This window comes from Astatotilapia calliptera, chromosome 3 (genome assembly GCF_964374335.1).
Source record: "Astatotilapia calliptera chromosome 3, fAstCal68.1, whole genome shotgun sequence".
NCBI classification, from domain to species: Eukaryota; Metazoa; Chordata; class Actinopteri; order Cichliformes; family Cichlidae; genus Astatotilapia; species Astatotilapia calliptera.
In genome coordinates, this window is record NC_137424.1 from 48,535,676 (window position 1) to 48,550,803 (window position 15,128).

The window sequence follows — 15,128 nt, forward strand, 5'->3', positions numbered from 1 at the left end:
GTGTCTGGACATTTTGCACAGCTTTCCTCAGAGTCTGGCGTTGACCCTGGGTTGGCTGTTGACGGCTTTTTACGCGTCATGCCTGCACACTGTACGGTCACAGAAGAACTCCCACACAAATCAACACACAGCACACGCATACACTCATGCGTGCTTGAAGACATGGCAGGAGACTGAGTTATTGGCGGGGCCGGAGTGACATGCCCCGCTTCACCAACTCATTCACGCTCTGCTGAATATTGGGTTATGCACGGGCCATTTGTTACATGGATCATAAAGTGCAATAAGGACAGAGTTAAGCAGCAACAGACACATACGCACTCAAACTCAGGCACAGGCATGGACTTAATTTTTTTTTTGTTCTCTGTCAGAAACAGCATTGCATAATCTCAAAATCTGTCTAAATCTCTCCCCCCTTTCTCTCTGGCCATCTCCTCCTCTGTCACTTTCCCCGACTCGCTATTTCCTGATGGCTTTAAGGACATGCAAGTGACTGAAAAAAAAGGCGAGATGCAAGAAGAAAGACCAGAAAGAGAAGTATGTCAGAGACGTGTGACGACTAATGTCTTAACAAGGGGAAAAAGGGAAGTGTAGAAGAAAGAAAAAAGTGTGACAGTTAAATAACTGGGGTTATGTGCTTGATAAGAAAAACAAAAACCATACAGCACCACAGCTCAGCAAAGAAGCAAAAATACCCAAATAGTGGAAACAAGAAGGAGAGGGAAGCGAGGCAGACGGCTCCAAAACAAACTGGATTTTAGCGAAACAAAACAGAATGAGATGCATCTGCCTCGCGCTGCTTTTGCTGAGCGCCCAAACGAGGCGAACGTGCCATGTGACAAGCTGCTGAAGAGCCCCGCACATGCACGCGCTCATTCAGCTTCGTCTTTTCTGCTCTCTCTGCACAGTGAATGTGTCATTTTGAAGCCTTTAGTCATTTAAAGAGCGCAGAGAAGACTTCGTGCCATCTTCTGCTTCTCATCTCAGTCTGCCAGGAACTGCTCTTGAGCAACAAATATACGATTATCACACTGTGCAGTTTGGCAAAATTTTATTTTTATTTGAATAAAATACCGACCGAAGATTCCTTTATTACTCAAAACACTTAAAATCGAACCTAAAATCAGTTGCTCGACTGTCCCGTGGTTTAGCTTGTGTTTTACTTCTTTAAAATACACATGTAATGCATGCAGTTATAGTACAAAATGCTTAAAGTGCTCTCTTTCCTCTACAGCTGGCATCCACCAACTCTGCTAACAGCAGTCAGACAACTGCAGCTGACAACAAAGGTAGGCCTTAGTTTTGTTTGGTTTAAAATGTTTTCCTTTATATAAAATTCAGGATGTATTTTTTTGCTCTTCAGCATCAGCGTAACTTTGTGCTGAACATTGGGAGGGGGGGGGGGTCAAGATCTCTATCTAAATAAATCTGGGTAAACTCCCAGATGATTAAACATGCAGCTATATTGCTGGTAATACCTGAAACAAGTAAAGAAAATCAACAGCCTATTTATGCAGATAAGTCATAATTTTATTGGAGGGGTCATATTGATTGGGTCTGATTATTGGGGAGGGTCATAACCCCCCTAACCCCCCTGGAAATTACGCCCCTGCTCTCCAGCATTTGCATGTTATTGTATGCATTGCATTCATCATATTCAGTTCACTTTTATCTGTGCAAAATCCAAACAAAAGGTAACCAAGGGCACTTTATGTGGTAAAGAGTTTAAAACAGAAAGAAAAAAACACTGCGGCAGTTCGAGAACTTGTGACTTTAACAGGAAGAAACCCTCATTTCAGACTCAGGGAGGGGCGGCCATCTGCTGCCACCAGTCGGATGTGTGAGAAGAAAGATAAGAGAAAGAAGAAGAACAGAAATAAGCACAAACCATAAAGAAGACGCAAAGCAAGCATGTCAATTATCAGTGGGGAGTGAAAAGAAAAAGGATGAGACTGGAGATATTTTCCAGCAGCGCTGACCTCCAGTGGCATAACTAAGAGATACTTCAAGGTCACTTGGTTTAACTCTAACTGTAAGCCTTATAAATGAAAGAAAACTTTAAGCCTGATCTTAAAAGTAAAGAGGGTCTCCTGAATCCACACTGGGAGCTGGTGCCACAGGAGAAGAGCCTGATCTGCAGGCCTCCACCTTCCATTGTTTCTCATTTCTTAAAGAACCCCCAAGTAAGCCTAAGGAACTGGGATAATATGGTGCTGATGAGACCTGATCATTAAGAATCATTAAGGACGCTTAATGCTTGTTCATCATATGAGTAATGATATATATTGGAGTGTGTGAGATAAAGGACATACTCTGGTCAAAACAGAGGTTCCTTAAAATAATGCTATATGGATTTGGTTGGACACAAGGTTTCTCGGGACCTTAGAGTCAAACGCAGTGACTTCAGATTCATATGCATCAGCAGATTTTTGCTGTTCTCCTAAGTGCCGTCAGATTTGGCAACTCCTCAGACCTTACTGTGGCAGTTTTATTCATTAGATGTTTAATAGCTTTTTCGGGAGAATTTTAGAAAGAGGTTCAGACGGCTCGTTTGGGCTCACCGCTGCCTGTTAAAGTAAGAGAAAGCTCATAAAGACTGCAGAGAAAGAAGCAAAGGTATCTTCTTTTCTGTGGTTAATGAGCAAGTTTAAAATTGCCATCACTCTGGAGTTATTAACTTGTCGAGCAAATCAGAAGCATTATTAAATATAGTGACAAAGTCGCTAACCATATCTCTTCCACAGCCTTTTTTCCTGCTTATTTCTTTCGTTCAGCATCCTGCTCTTCCTCTTTGTTCTTCCATATTATTAGAAAAGTGACATTTTTTTCTATGGAGGGATCAGACTGCTGATTTTCCATGAGCTAAGCAACCAGGGGGCAAGAAGGAATTCTGGCAGGGATGGTAAATGGCCTGCATTTGTATAGCGCTTTTCTAGTCCATAGGACCCCAAAGCGCTTTACACTACATTCAGTCATCCACCCATTCACACACTGGTGATAGCAAGCTACATTGTAGCCATAGCTGCCCTGGGGCGCACTGACAGAGGCGAGGCTGCCGGACACAGGCGCCACCGGGCCCTCTGACCACCACCAGTAGGCAAACATGGGGTTAGTATCTTGCCCAAGGATATTTGGCATGCAGCCAGGGTGCAGCCTGGGATCGAACCACCGACCTTCTGATTAGTGGCTGACCTGCTCTGCCACCTGAGCTACAGCCACCCGATCAGCAGTGCGTCAAGCAAGAAAAAAAAAGTTGGCTGCAGCTTAACTTTTGTCCAATGTTGCTCATCAATAACTAATTCCAGCACTGGGAAATGCACAATCGATCACGTTTGCACCAACAAAACCTGTGATCAGCTTCTGTTCCTTCCATCATGTCCCCGAGTCTTTCTCTTCTATCCTATAAAATATTCCATAATATCAAAACCAGCGACTTAGAGTTTCCATTTTTCCATGTCTCCTGTCTTGTCTCCATTTTTCATTTTTCACTGTGCTACTCTCTCATATTTCCCTGCCATTCTAATCTCTCTGCATTCTCTCTTTTTGAATGCACCTAAATTTAATCTCACATAAGGGTTTTCCATTCTAGCCCTGAGGCAAGGTTGCCCAGCTGTAATGACTGTAGTATCTTGTAGCTAACACAGATATACAGTATGGCGGGAATGTACAGATGATGTAGATGCCCCAGGGCTACTCATAGCGCTCTGATTCATACTTAATCAGACACACACAGAGGTGCAGCGGGAGAAGGTATAAGCTTATATAAAGTCTGTAGTCACGCTGCACAGTGGAGTCTAACCCAGTTCAGTTTTTTTTCTTCCTTTTGTTGCATCATTATGTCTCTGTACACAATGAAAGTGGCATGATCTCTATTTTTGGTCAAATGATGGATATGTTGTAATACTTTTTCTTTTAACTGCTTCTCTTGATGTCAGACAGCCCGTTCTGAAATGTTGCTGGAGCTGCTTGAAGCCACCAGACACCACTGAGAGAAACGCTAATTTTACCTCGCAGAACAGTGTGGTTGCTGTCCTGAAGCTGTGCGATGTTGGTGTATTAGCTTGCATCGACTAATGTGTTCACACCCCAAAGTCGCACCGTAAAAACTAACCGAAGCGGGCGACGGTAAACCAGTGGGTGGCGCGCTCTGTGACGTAAAATGACAGCTGTTGTCAGGAGTCTGGTGGCTTCGATGAGACCAACAGAAAGGCTTCAGAGAAAGGTCAGGAAGGGCTTCCTGACAGAACACGAAGCAGTGGAAGCACTTCAAACATGGCCTACATTCAAACTGGATTTGGCTGATTTACATTTTGCAGCTGATTGTGTCGACAGTTTCAGTGTGAAGTTAGCAGCACAAGGACAGCATGGGCACATTTTAGCCCTTTTCCTATTGGCAACATCTCTGGCTCTGTTCCAGAGTGTGTCTTTCATCCCATCTCCCTCTCCTCACTCCTCACTCACAGCAGATGGCTGTTCCTCCTTGAACCTGGTCTGCCGCAGGCTTCTTCCTGTTAAAAGGGAGTTTTTCCTTCCCACTGTCACCAAATTGTTGCTCACAGGGGGTCATAGGGGATTGTTGGGCTTTTCTTTATTGTAGGGTGGTTACGTCACAGTATAAAACGCCTTGAGGCAACTGTTGTTGTAATTTGGTGCTATATAAATAAAGCTGGATTGAATTGAAATTGAACATAGTAAGTAGTAAAATTCACGAGTGGCTGGTTAAGATCGGGGCAGTTTAGAGTGACGTGACTTCATCTCTCACAGCTTTTAATAAACAATTCTGTTTTTCTTTACTATAATCAGTTTAAGTGTAGACTGTGTTTGAAGTGCTTCTACTGCTTAGGTTTGTGTCAGACAGTCCTTTCCCAGGGCTGTGTACCAGGAAACAAGCTCAATATACCCCATATCTTTCTGTTATCTGGCTTTATTCACCCGAACATTAACAACTGGGCTAACCGGTCACACAAATGTGGTTATCTATTTGAGTAAGTTAGTCCAGGGTTTATCAGTCTAGCTAGCTATACGCCAGGGGTCCCCAATCCCAGTCCACGAGGGCCGGTGTCCCTGCAGGTTTTAGATGTGTCCTTGATCCAACACAGCTGATTTAAATGGATAAATTAGCTTCTCAACATGTCTTGAAGTTCTCCAGAGGCCTGGTAATGAACTAATCATGTGATTGACGCAGGGTGAGATCTAAAACCTGCAGGGACACCGGCCCTCGTGGACTGGGATTGGGGACCCCATGCTATACACTTTTGCACATTTGAAGCCAAAACGGCAAGCTGGCAAAAATGCTGACAGTGTAAGTCATGGGTGGAGGAACTCCAGGCCTCAAGGTCTGGTGTCCTGCAGGTTTTAGATGTGTCCTTGATCCAATACAACTGATTTAAATGGCTTAATTACCTCCTCAACCTGTCTTGAAGTTGTGCTAATGAACTAATCATTTGATTCAGGTGTGTTGACCCAGGAGGATATCTAAAACCTGCAGGTCACTATCCCTTGAGGCCTGGAGTTCCCAGTAGTCTGTTATTAAGATATGGCACAATCTGATGGATTACTATTTATTCAAATACATTTTTAGATGTGCGTAACATCGTTTTAGTTTTGAATTCCTTCAGCTGCAGCCACATTAGTGTTTTAACACTGCGGCAGCAAGCAGAGAATAAAAATAAAAACCGAATTAGTGTTTGTCTACATACAAATCTGACATAAGACCCGCAAGCTCAAGTACAGTAAGAGGTGGGCTGCCTTCGTAATACTAAGAGTCCTAAGCTAACTATGATGTTACCTGGATTAGCTCAATTCCTGTTTCGTAGTCCTTCAGCCTTTAGTTTTACTTGTAACATCAAAGATGCACCGCTTCAGAGTCTGTGCTGCAAAGCAGGACTTATCCAGGTAGCTTCAGGGTAACCCTGTGTTCTCTCTACAACAACGGTGGTTTTCTTCTTACTGGTGTAGATTATCTATGATAACTTGTTCAGTCCAAATTAGAGATCGATGCATATGAAATCATCGCCTACTGACCAATCAGGTCCATTCCTAGAAGACCTCTCTAACCTCTGTTGACAGATTGTAGGAGAGTTGAACAGAACGAGGTTTTTAATAGTGATCCTGGCAGCATCAATAGTAATATGGTTATATATGTTTTATTACAAGATCCTAAAACAGGACACCTATCTGGACTTTATATCGAATTAGCCCACATTTGAATTTGATTTTTGTATTTCTGCTTTTTTTTTCTTTTTTTTTCCAAACCATCAAATCCTACTGTCTTTAAACATTAATTTAATAAACTACTTGATATATAACATTCATTCTCCTTTGCCTTAATGATACAGCTGTGATATTAATAAGTCTGTTAACCTACAGTTGGTATTTTGGCCACCTGTGCTTAATGGCCTTAAATAGGCTAAAATGTATTAACACAGTAGCTCTTTTCCAGTTTGACTAAACAAAATGATTAAAGTGCACACACTGAACAACTGTACACAGCTTTTCCCTCATACAACCTGTTGCCATGTATACAGCAGCTGTGTTGCTTTTAGCCTGTTTTGTATATTTAACCTCTTCAAAATTTTATCCACAGTATAGTTTTAGCTTCATCTATAAAATCAGTTGCTCTCTTGCCAGTGCGTGTATCCATATTGTGATTAGTCAACGGCTGCCATCCCTGTCATGTTAATGCGCTGAGGAAACCCTGGGTTAACTTATCAAGTTGCTAACCAGCTTTGTGTGACCCCTGTTTGCCAGTATTACAGGATATGAATCCATGTAAGGGAAAAGCAACCTGGGCATGCTGAACAGACATTCCCAAAGGATGGACAGTAAAATAAGATAGATGAAAAAGTTCATCTTTAAATTAAAACCAAAAAGACAAACAACTAACACAGAGAAAGGTGTTCAACATTTGAAACTTTTTTTTTATCTGGCTGCAGCTTCTGGTTTTAAATTTCCCCAGATTACTGTCATTTCATTGACAAGCAATTAACTTCCAGGTGGCATTTCCTGGATTTGTTGACTGCGAGAGAATTTTTCCCTCACATGAATAACAACTATTTAATTTCACTGAAAACCATTCAGTCCTAAAGCACTGCAAAGATGAGGACAGCTCAGTCTCATAGTGTACCAATCAGCCTCTGTCGACAAAGTCATTTAATAGTTGACTGGACATTTTGTATGCTACGGTCTTTTTAAATGGGGAATGAGCTGTTCTTTGTGTCAGAAAAATAACAGCAACATCATTGGTTTCACATCATGTTCCTAGGTTTTTAATAAACACTGTATTTTAGGAGATTTTCTACTCCACTAGGCCTCGCTGCTGGATGTGCTGTTTGTTCATCCACTCGCTGCAGATCAGGCCAACGTGCAGTGCAGTTTATAGAGCACATTTTCAGTCTTTGTTGTCGCTTTTCTCTTCTGTGATAGAAGGTTTTGGAGCATTGTGTGATAATAGGCACTTTACTTCTCTGAAATCACTCCCTTTATCTCCTCTATAGCCTTTAATTTCTCCACTTACTGTACAATCAAAGCGCGGCTAAGAAAATCTTTGTAATAAACAGGTAGTTGCTCACCAGTCTTTCTGCTTATTATTAACTCCTCCCCTCTGATTTCTAACCCTCTCCAGAGAAGGCATCAGCAGCGAAGCCTCAGGAGCAGGAGGAGGAGATCGACATTGACCTGGAGGCACCGGAGACAGAGAAGGCAGCGCTTGCCATCCAGAACCAGTTCAGGCGCTTCCAGAAGAAAAAGAAGTAGAGTGACTGAATGATTATAATAGAAAAGAACGAAAGAAAGAAGAAAAAAAAACAAACAACAAAAAAAATCTTTCCACAGATATACAAAATTACAGTCAATGATTGAGAGCGGGTGGGCGGTTGGATGGGGGGTTCGAGCAGGGGTTGAAATCGTTCTGGATTTATTGTCTTATTATGCAAAGTGTCATTAAATACCTTTTTGCATGATAGATTGGCCGGCTTTGAGAGGGGAAAGAAAGGGAAAGGGGGAAAAAGCGGGGTGGGGTTTGGAATTTATAATCTAGCATGACGAAATACTGTAACCTCCCGTCACCACATTAACCTTTGCAGATGTCCCTACATGCCACCTGTTTGTCCCTCGATGCTCCCAAACATGCAAACTCCCCCCCAGGCTCTTTACCCTGCTCCTCCTGCAGCCCAGCACACAGAGACACAAACAGGCAAACTGACTGCTGACTGACAGAATAAGCACACATCCTTCAACACTGGCGAGACAGGAATGCACAAACAGAAGGGAAGCACACTCTCTAGTTTCCAGGTTCTTTTCTTTCCACCTCCTTTGCCGTCACAAGGCTTTTATTCCTTTCGCTGCGTCTCTCTCAGCGAGGATGAAAATAACACCGAGTAACTGGCTCAGGTGTAAAATCACCTCTGGATCGCCTCTTGTGTAGCCCAGATATTGAATAGCAAGTCTGATCTCAAAGGTGACTGAGGTGGTGGTCATGGAAACAAGGCCACTAACTCGCTCAGTTGGAGGCAGTCTGCTGCAGGCGAGATCAATATGTGATGGAGAGCTGGCACACCGCTTGATAATACGAGTCGCTAATACCCCTCACACGCATCACCGCTAATGAGTGACATTCATGCTCATGAATGTTTAGGTGACTACAATTTCAGCTTTTGGCAGTCTCCAAGTGAAATATGATGCGGTGAAATGTCATCGAGCACTGCACCACCGGTGGAAATGATTTCAAATATTCATACATGCTCATTAAAAAAAGAAATCATATCGCTTGAAATTAAGCTTGTGGCTAATGTCACTATTTGTTCCTCGTTTATTGAATCCAAGGACTAAAAGCAAAGAGAAAAAAGGCTAATTGTCACTGCTTTAATTTAAATAAAGGTCTATGGTCAGACTTTTTCTCACATTTTAGTTGTAAGATGTTTTCTTTTGATGTGTTAGCTAAAACTTGTGACCCTAGCTAGCTAGCTAAAACCAACAGTATTTTGAAATTTGTAGATTTTTAAAAAGTTTTAGACAAAGGAACGTTAGTGTCACATAGAGTTCACCCTTAAAGGCTCACTTTTAAAGTAGTTCACTTCTTTAAAAGCTTGCTAAATATTTAATCTATGCACTACATAGGCCTAGATAAACTCCTAAATGTTTAAATAATTGTTGTTCTTTTTGCTAGGCAGTTTTACATGTAAAGATTTAAAGCTGAGGCATAAAGAAAATACGTAAAGGCTAAAAATAACGTTTTTGAGGACATTTTGATTAAGTTAAATGTAAAACTTAAGTACTGACCACCACATTATATGCTAGCGCTTTAAAATGATCACACTCCATCCACCGAGAAAGACTAGATGCAGTTCAAATCTCTGCAAATGTTGTAACAAGTGACTATATTGATTTAAAGTATTAAAAAGTAATTTAATATTTAATATTTAAAGTAGTAAAAAGTATAAATTGTTGTTGTCATCACCACAGATTTAGTGTCTTTGAACAGCCAAGAATTTTCTGAACGCCAGCAGGTCAGAAACCAGGTCTCGTGTCACTTGTCTTGAAAGACGTTCGCTCATCTATATAACAAGCATCGTGTTGCTGTCACATTCACAGCATTTAAGGAGTTTGTCTCCGCCTTTCAACCATGCTAAGTGTTGGGTTACTGAGTGTCCCTTAGTAACCTAAACCTTTGCATCCTTAAATAAACTCTTGATAATGATTCGAAACGGATGCCAGCCGTGAACCTGAGCCCTCTCACCTTTAGATCAGACGCACTGCAGCTACTGTGCAGAGATGGAAAGAAAGACGCCAAACAAGAGAGAGAAAAAAACAGAAAAAAACACAGTTATGGCGATTATATAAGCACACTGTGCAAATGTATCATTCCTTCAGCATACATGTACAGTTTATGATGTGACACACATATTTATATATATAATGGGTCAATGCACACACACACACACATCCATGTACCCTCCCCTTTCCTCTTCAATGTATGTAGCACACTGAACTGCTTCTAAAGCCAGACTTTCTCTCCATCGCTATAATAATAATCTCCACTAATTACTAGAATTATTATTGGAATGTAACCTCTTTTCTATTTCGAGCACATTGAGCAGTGCAACCGGCACAAGCTGCTGCGCGCACACTCTTCTCTATCACAGCCTCACCGTTTTCCTTTCCTGCCCACCACCCCCAGCAGCGTAAAGGAAATATGTTGATGTCATCACCTGACTTTGATATCAAACCCCTTTTTCTCCCCTAACTGGATTGGACACAGTTTTCAAATAATTACCTGACATACATGTAGTAATGCGGATTTAGGTGGATTTGATTTGGCAGGCATGCTGAATAGACACATGAAGCATCAACATTGCTTTCACATAATACTGTTCTTTTAAATCTGTTTGGGCATATCCAGTGTAAATGCATTTGCGCTTCACCTGATGGGATTACCCAGTTAAAAATACAGCACAGCTGAGCTTAGTGGACAGCACTGGGATTCATCCTCCTTTATGTGTACCTGTGAGATATTACCCAGCTTTAGGAAAGAATTTGAGTGGCAGATGTTGTCCGAAAATATTGCTGTCCAGTATATCCTCTGAGCGCTGTAAAAGCTCTCTATTTTCTGTGTAATCTTGTTACTATGTGAGTGATGGCTTCAGACAAATAGTGAATAATTGAGGGAATTTAAAACTTTTTTTTACAAGACTCTTAACTGCCCACTAAATGATCTGTTACCATCACATGATGGATGGAAACCATTCATTTGATAGCTCCGCTTACTTTGAGAACACCATCCTTGGAAAATTTGTAATCTTTCCAATGGGAAGGAGAAAGTACAGAAAAGCATCCGCCTAATCAGTCTGCTGAATTGCTGTTACATGCAATTAGTGCTTATACTCTGCTGTTCCTGTTAAATAATTTCATGCATTTTACCCTCTAAAAATGTCCCAACAACTCAATGGAAAAAGAGGCTGTTTAAAATAACCAGTTTCCACTGAAATGACTGCATTGGAAATTTATAGACTACACTGTAAAATCCAGATTCACTGCAGTGCGGATCCAAAATTCTCCCAATGAGGTGAAAGCCGTGGATACTATGAAACACAAGTGTCTGCAGAATCAGTCATGAAATTGTGCTGCAATAATAAAGAGTGGATATCTATAGTTGGAGGCCGTTTACACCGTCATAGCCTAGTCTTAAAGCTAAGGAGAAAATGAAATAAAAATGAAATCAGACTGTGACTTTGTGCATGAAGTGTTTATGATGAACATTTTTAAAACGCAAATACTACCGATGCCAATTAAGAGCCATCTTGTTAAAGTAGCCGATTTTGACAACTTAACATGAAATCAGATAGTTGTTCTCTTTTTCTTTCTCACGGCTCGCTGTTAAAAGCAAAGTTAAAACATTCAGCTCCAGCTGCTCTCAGTAAGCTTTTCCTTTAATTCTGAGGAAGGCAATACATATGAATTCTATACGCATAATGGTAACACACATGTAACTTTCCTTACAGTCACATATGCAGAAGACTAACATAAGAATAAGTCAGAATAACCTTGTGACGCATGCTTATGTGTACATATAAAATAAAAAGGTAAGCTGTCTGAATTGTCACTGTAGGAGCTGTTCAGGGGCCAGATGTAACTGGAAACAGAGTCTGGAGGCTGTAAATAGCTACCTGTCAGAAACTAAAGAGCATTAATGTTGCTTGGCAACAGACACGATTCAAGAAAGTAAGAGTAAAGTGGTCATTTCAATGTGAAATGTGACTTGAGAAAATCCCTGTGGATTTGAGGCTGTGAGACAGAGGTGACACGTGACCGGTTGCAGGTTTGATCCTCCTTGGAGTTAACGGTCACGCGTCTTTTGGCCTCGAGCAACATCTGTTCTTTTATGCGCAGGAGCCCAAATGCCTCGACTCGTAAAAGTTTCATGGGGGAGAAAAAGCAGTTTGATACAAATTCAGCTTAACAGGTAAAGGTGATAAAGCCATCGAAGTTGCAGTTCTCTGTGGTCGGTCATGAGTTTGCATGTTGTCAAATCTTCAATGCAATTCCATTCTTTCTATGTATGACTTTCTCCTACAATCAGGCAGGGATCACACCTTTCTTTTTTCCTTCTTTGCGATATCACAAACGCCAGAACCTTTACTAATTCACTAACCTGCTCTTTATTAAACTATTATTAAACTGTTATTAAGCCATTCGTGTGGATGGACTTTGCTTACTACAGTTATCACATGACTGATGCTGCTATGTTGACTTCAGCGCGTTGCTCAAAGTGTGGCTACATGCCTCAACAGGATGCTTCAGGTCAGATTTGTCACTCATATCAAATGTCATATTTTTGTTTTATTACCCGTGTTCCAAACCAGTGTTTGGCTAGATATTTACCTCCTCCTTGCACGCATAGCATATGTAAAGACACTGGTTTTTCTCTCTTTCTTTATTTCTTTCTTTGCCAATGCTGTGTTTTTCGCTTTGCTTTGTTAGCCTGACCTCATTTCACTTTCCCCGAAGGCAACCGAATGCGGGGCTCGGCGAGCACAGCTTGCTCGCTGTGAATGAGGGAAGATGCGTGGAATAAAAAGCTTGTTTCACTGCTGTGATCGCGAATGGAGCAAAGCTGCATATAGTTTGGCTTAAGAGAAGTCCCCACTTTCTCCTTAAAAACCCTTTCTGACGTCACGGCAGACAAGAGCTTGGCAAACAGCGGCCAAAGCTTTTGTAAATATCATTCACATCGCATCGTCTGTACAGTGTCTCCCTAAATCCATGCTTGCTAACTCAATATTCCCCCCTGCTTGCATATGTTTATCTATATCCACTTCTTATGCTTGACAAGACTATAATGTGCTGAATAGAGGGAAGTAATTGGTGCAGATATTTGGGCTCAGCTTTACAGCCTAGAAACGACATCAAAGCCATACTTTCAAGATCAAAAACACATATTTAGATAATCTCTTCGTGTAGATCCCTTCTTTATGTTATCTGTAGTTGCGTAAAGCAACAGTGAAAGCACCCGAAATGATTAATATAACTCACTGTAATGAGCAAGCTCCAAAAAGCATGCTTTCAACAGGCAGTTTGTCCCCAACTATGACGAAAACACGAGAAGTAGGTTTTAAGTTCGTCTTTCAGATGATTGTACGCTCACAACGTGGCACCGAGGCTTTGGCTTACCCTTTACAGCGTGGCCAATCGGTGACCACTGTCCTTTCAGGGAGGCATCTGCCAATCAGGAAGCTCTACAGGGCCCCATTCCACAAATCACAAATATTCTTAATGCATCTTTACTTCTTCTACCATGACGATTGAGGCTTTATTTATTGAATTATGTTTGTGTAACTTATATAGTTGCCTATGTTGTTGTGAACCTCTCCGACTTGTTTTGTTGTGTTTCTTATGTCGAGGCATGTGGAATCCATATTTGTATGTTGTAGACTATGAACTCCCTCTGCGTATTTTGCCATTGCAATCTAAGTTGTGCTGTTGGACTTTCAGAAGTGGTAACTGAGGTGAGAATGCACATGAACACTCCCTGTATTGTGTTTTCTGCACTAAATAAAATTTGCTGCGTACTGCTTTCAACTCTAACAACTGTGTAACTGTTTTCTTCTTTGTTTTTTTTAAACCTTCAAAGACCCTCAACAAACATGGTTCAAACCCTAAAATCACCTCACTGGTCAAAACTGGTCAATGCCAAAAAACTGAACCATGCAGGTGTCCAATAAAGGTCATGTTAGACCAGGGGAGTCAAACATGAGGCCCGGGGGCAAAGACTCCAATCTGGCCCACTGAAGAGCTGTGGAAGAAGTGAAGGAGAGCATAGATTTTCTGCTTTTAACTGTATTTTTACAACTTTTTTTGCTCACACAAACTTCCACCATGGCCATTCATTTATTCTTATTATACCAAAGCCATAAATAAGTAATTAATAACAGAAGACTTCCTGGGGTTTTTTTCTCACAACTATAGAAATGTCTGTTTTTTATTGTGTCCACAACAGTTTTCTTTCTTTCTTTCTTTCTTTCTTTCTTTCTTTCTTTCTTTCTTTCTTTCTTTCTTTCTTTCTTTCTTTCTTTCTTTCTGTCCTTTTTTAAAATAATATGCACATTTATATCTTACAATTTAAGCAAATTGATGCTGAGAAATGTTCTTTCATTTGCTAAAGCAGGATTACTTTGTCATGCACTTATCTCAGAGATTATGTCTGCAATTAAACTTCTTTATACCGACAGAAAATGGAGTTTCACTGGTCGGGCCTGTGCTAGACCATCTGTTATAAAAAAGTGAGAAATATCGATCAGATTATTGAAAAAAAAAAAAAGTACATGCATTAAAACAATGAAAACTACTATGGTTAGTGCATTGCTATGAACAGACATCCCACAATGTCTTCTGCAAGCAGACAAACGGTGGCTGTGTTTTAAATGAATAAATAAACAAGACTTTTATGCTATTTACAGTTTTGTACATATACATTATAATTCATTTGTTGCATGATAAACTTACAATTATACCCCATCTGTTTGCCATGGCAGCATCATAAAATCAGGAATGATATTATTTAAATTTAAAGTAAATAAGTATTCTAATCAATAAAATACAGAAGCATTTCCACCACTGAAAAAGAAAAAATACATTTCTTTTTCCATCCATAGGACAAAACTCTGTGTTAATGTCTAAAAATTTGATTTCCTAATTAAACCTCCAAATAAAAAATATCAAATAATTTTGAATTTTGCATCAAAGCTTCCATAAATGCTGAGAATTATCCAAAATGTTTGCAGGCTAACAAACCGATTCTGTCAGATACATTTAGGGCAGCACGGTCATGTAATGGTATATGCACTGTAGCGTCACAGCAAGAAGGTCCTGAATTCAAATTTTGTGTGAGTTTGTGTGGACTCTCTCCGGGTAATCTGGCCTCCTCCCACAGTCCAAAGACATGCAATTAGTGCTCATGCTAAATTTTCCACAGGTGTGAATAGTAAGTGGAAGAGGACGGATTATAAAATAGATTCCCTGCAACAAATTCCTGTATCATATCAAGGAGATTGTGCATAATTATGTAACATGCTCTGTAAATGGTGTGTGTGTGTGTGTGTGTGTGTGTGTGTGTGTGTGTGTGTGTGTGTGTG

The 15,128-nt window shown here is 40.7% G+C and overlaps 1 long non-coding RNA gene across 1 annotated transcript; it reads left to right on the forward strand.

Annotated features, from left to right (window-relative positions):
* The first annotated feature begins 432 nt into the window (after positions 1-432).
* Positions 433-7,709, forward strand: LOC145421328 (uncharacterized). Its single transcript, XR_013902667.1, has 3 exons — positions 433-537; positions 1,235-1,289; positions 7,625-7,709. It is a non-coding gene; the product is annotated as an uncharacterized LOC145421328 (long non-coding RNA).
* The last annotated feature ends 7,419 nt before the right edge of the window (positions 7,710-15,128 follow it).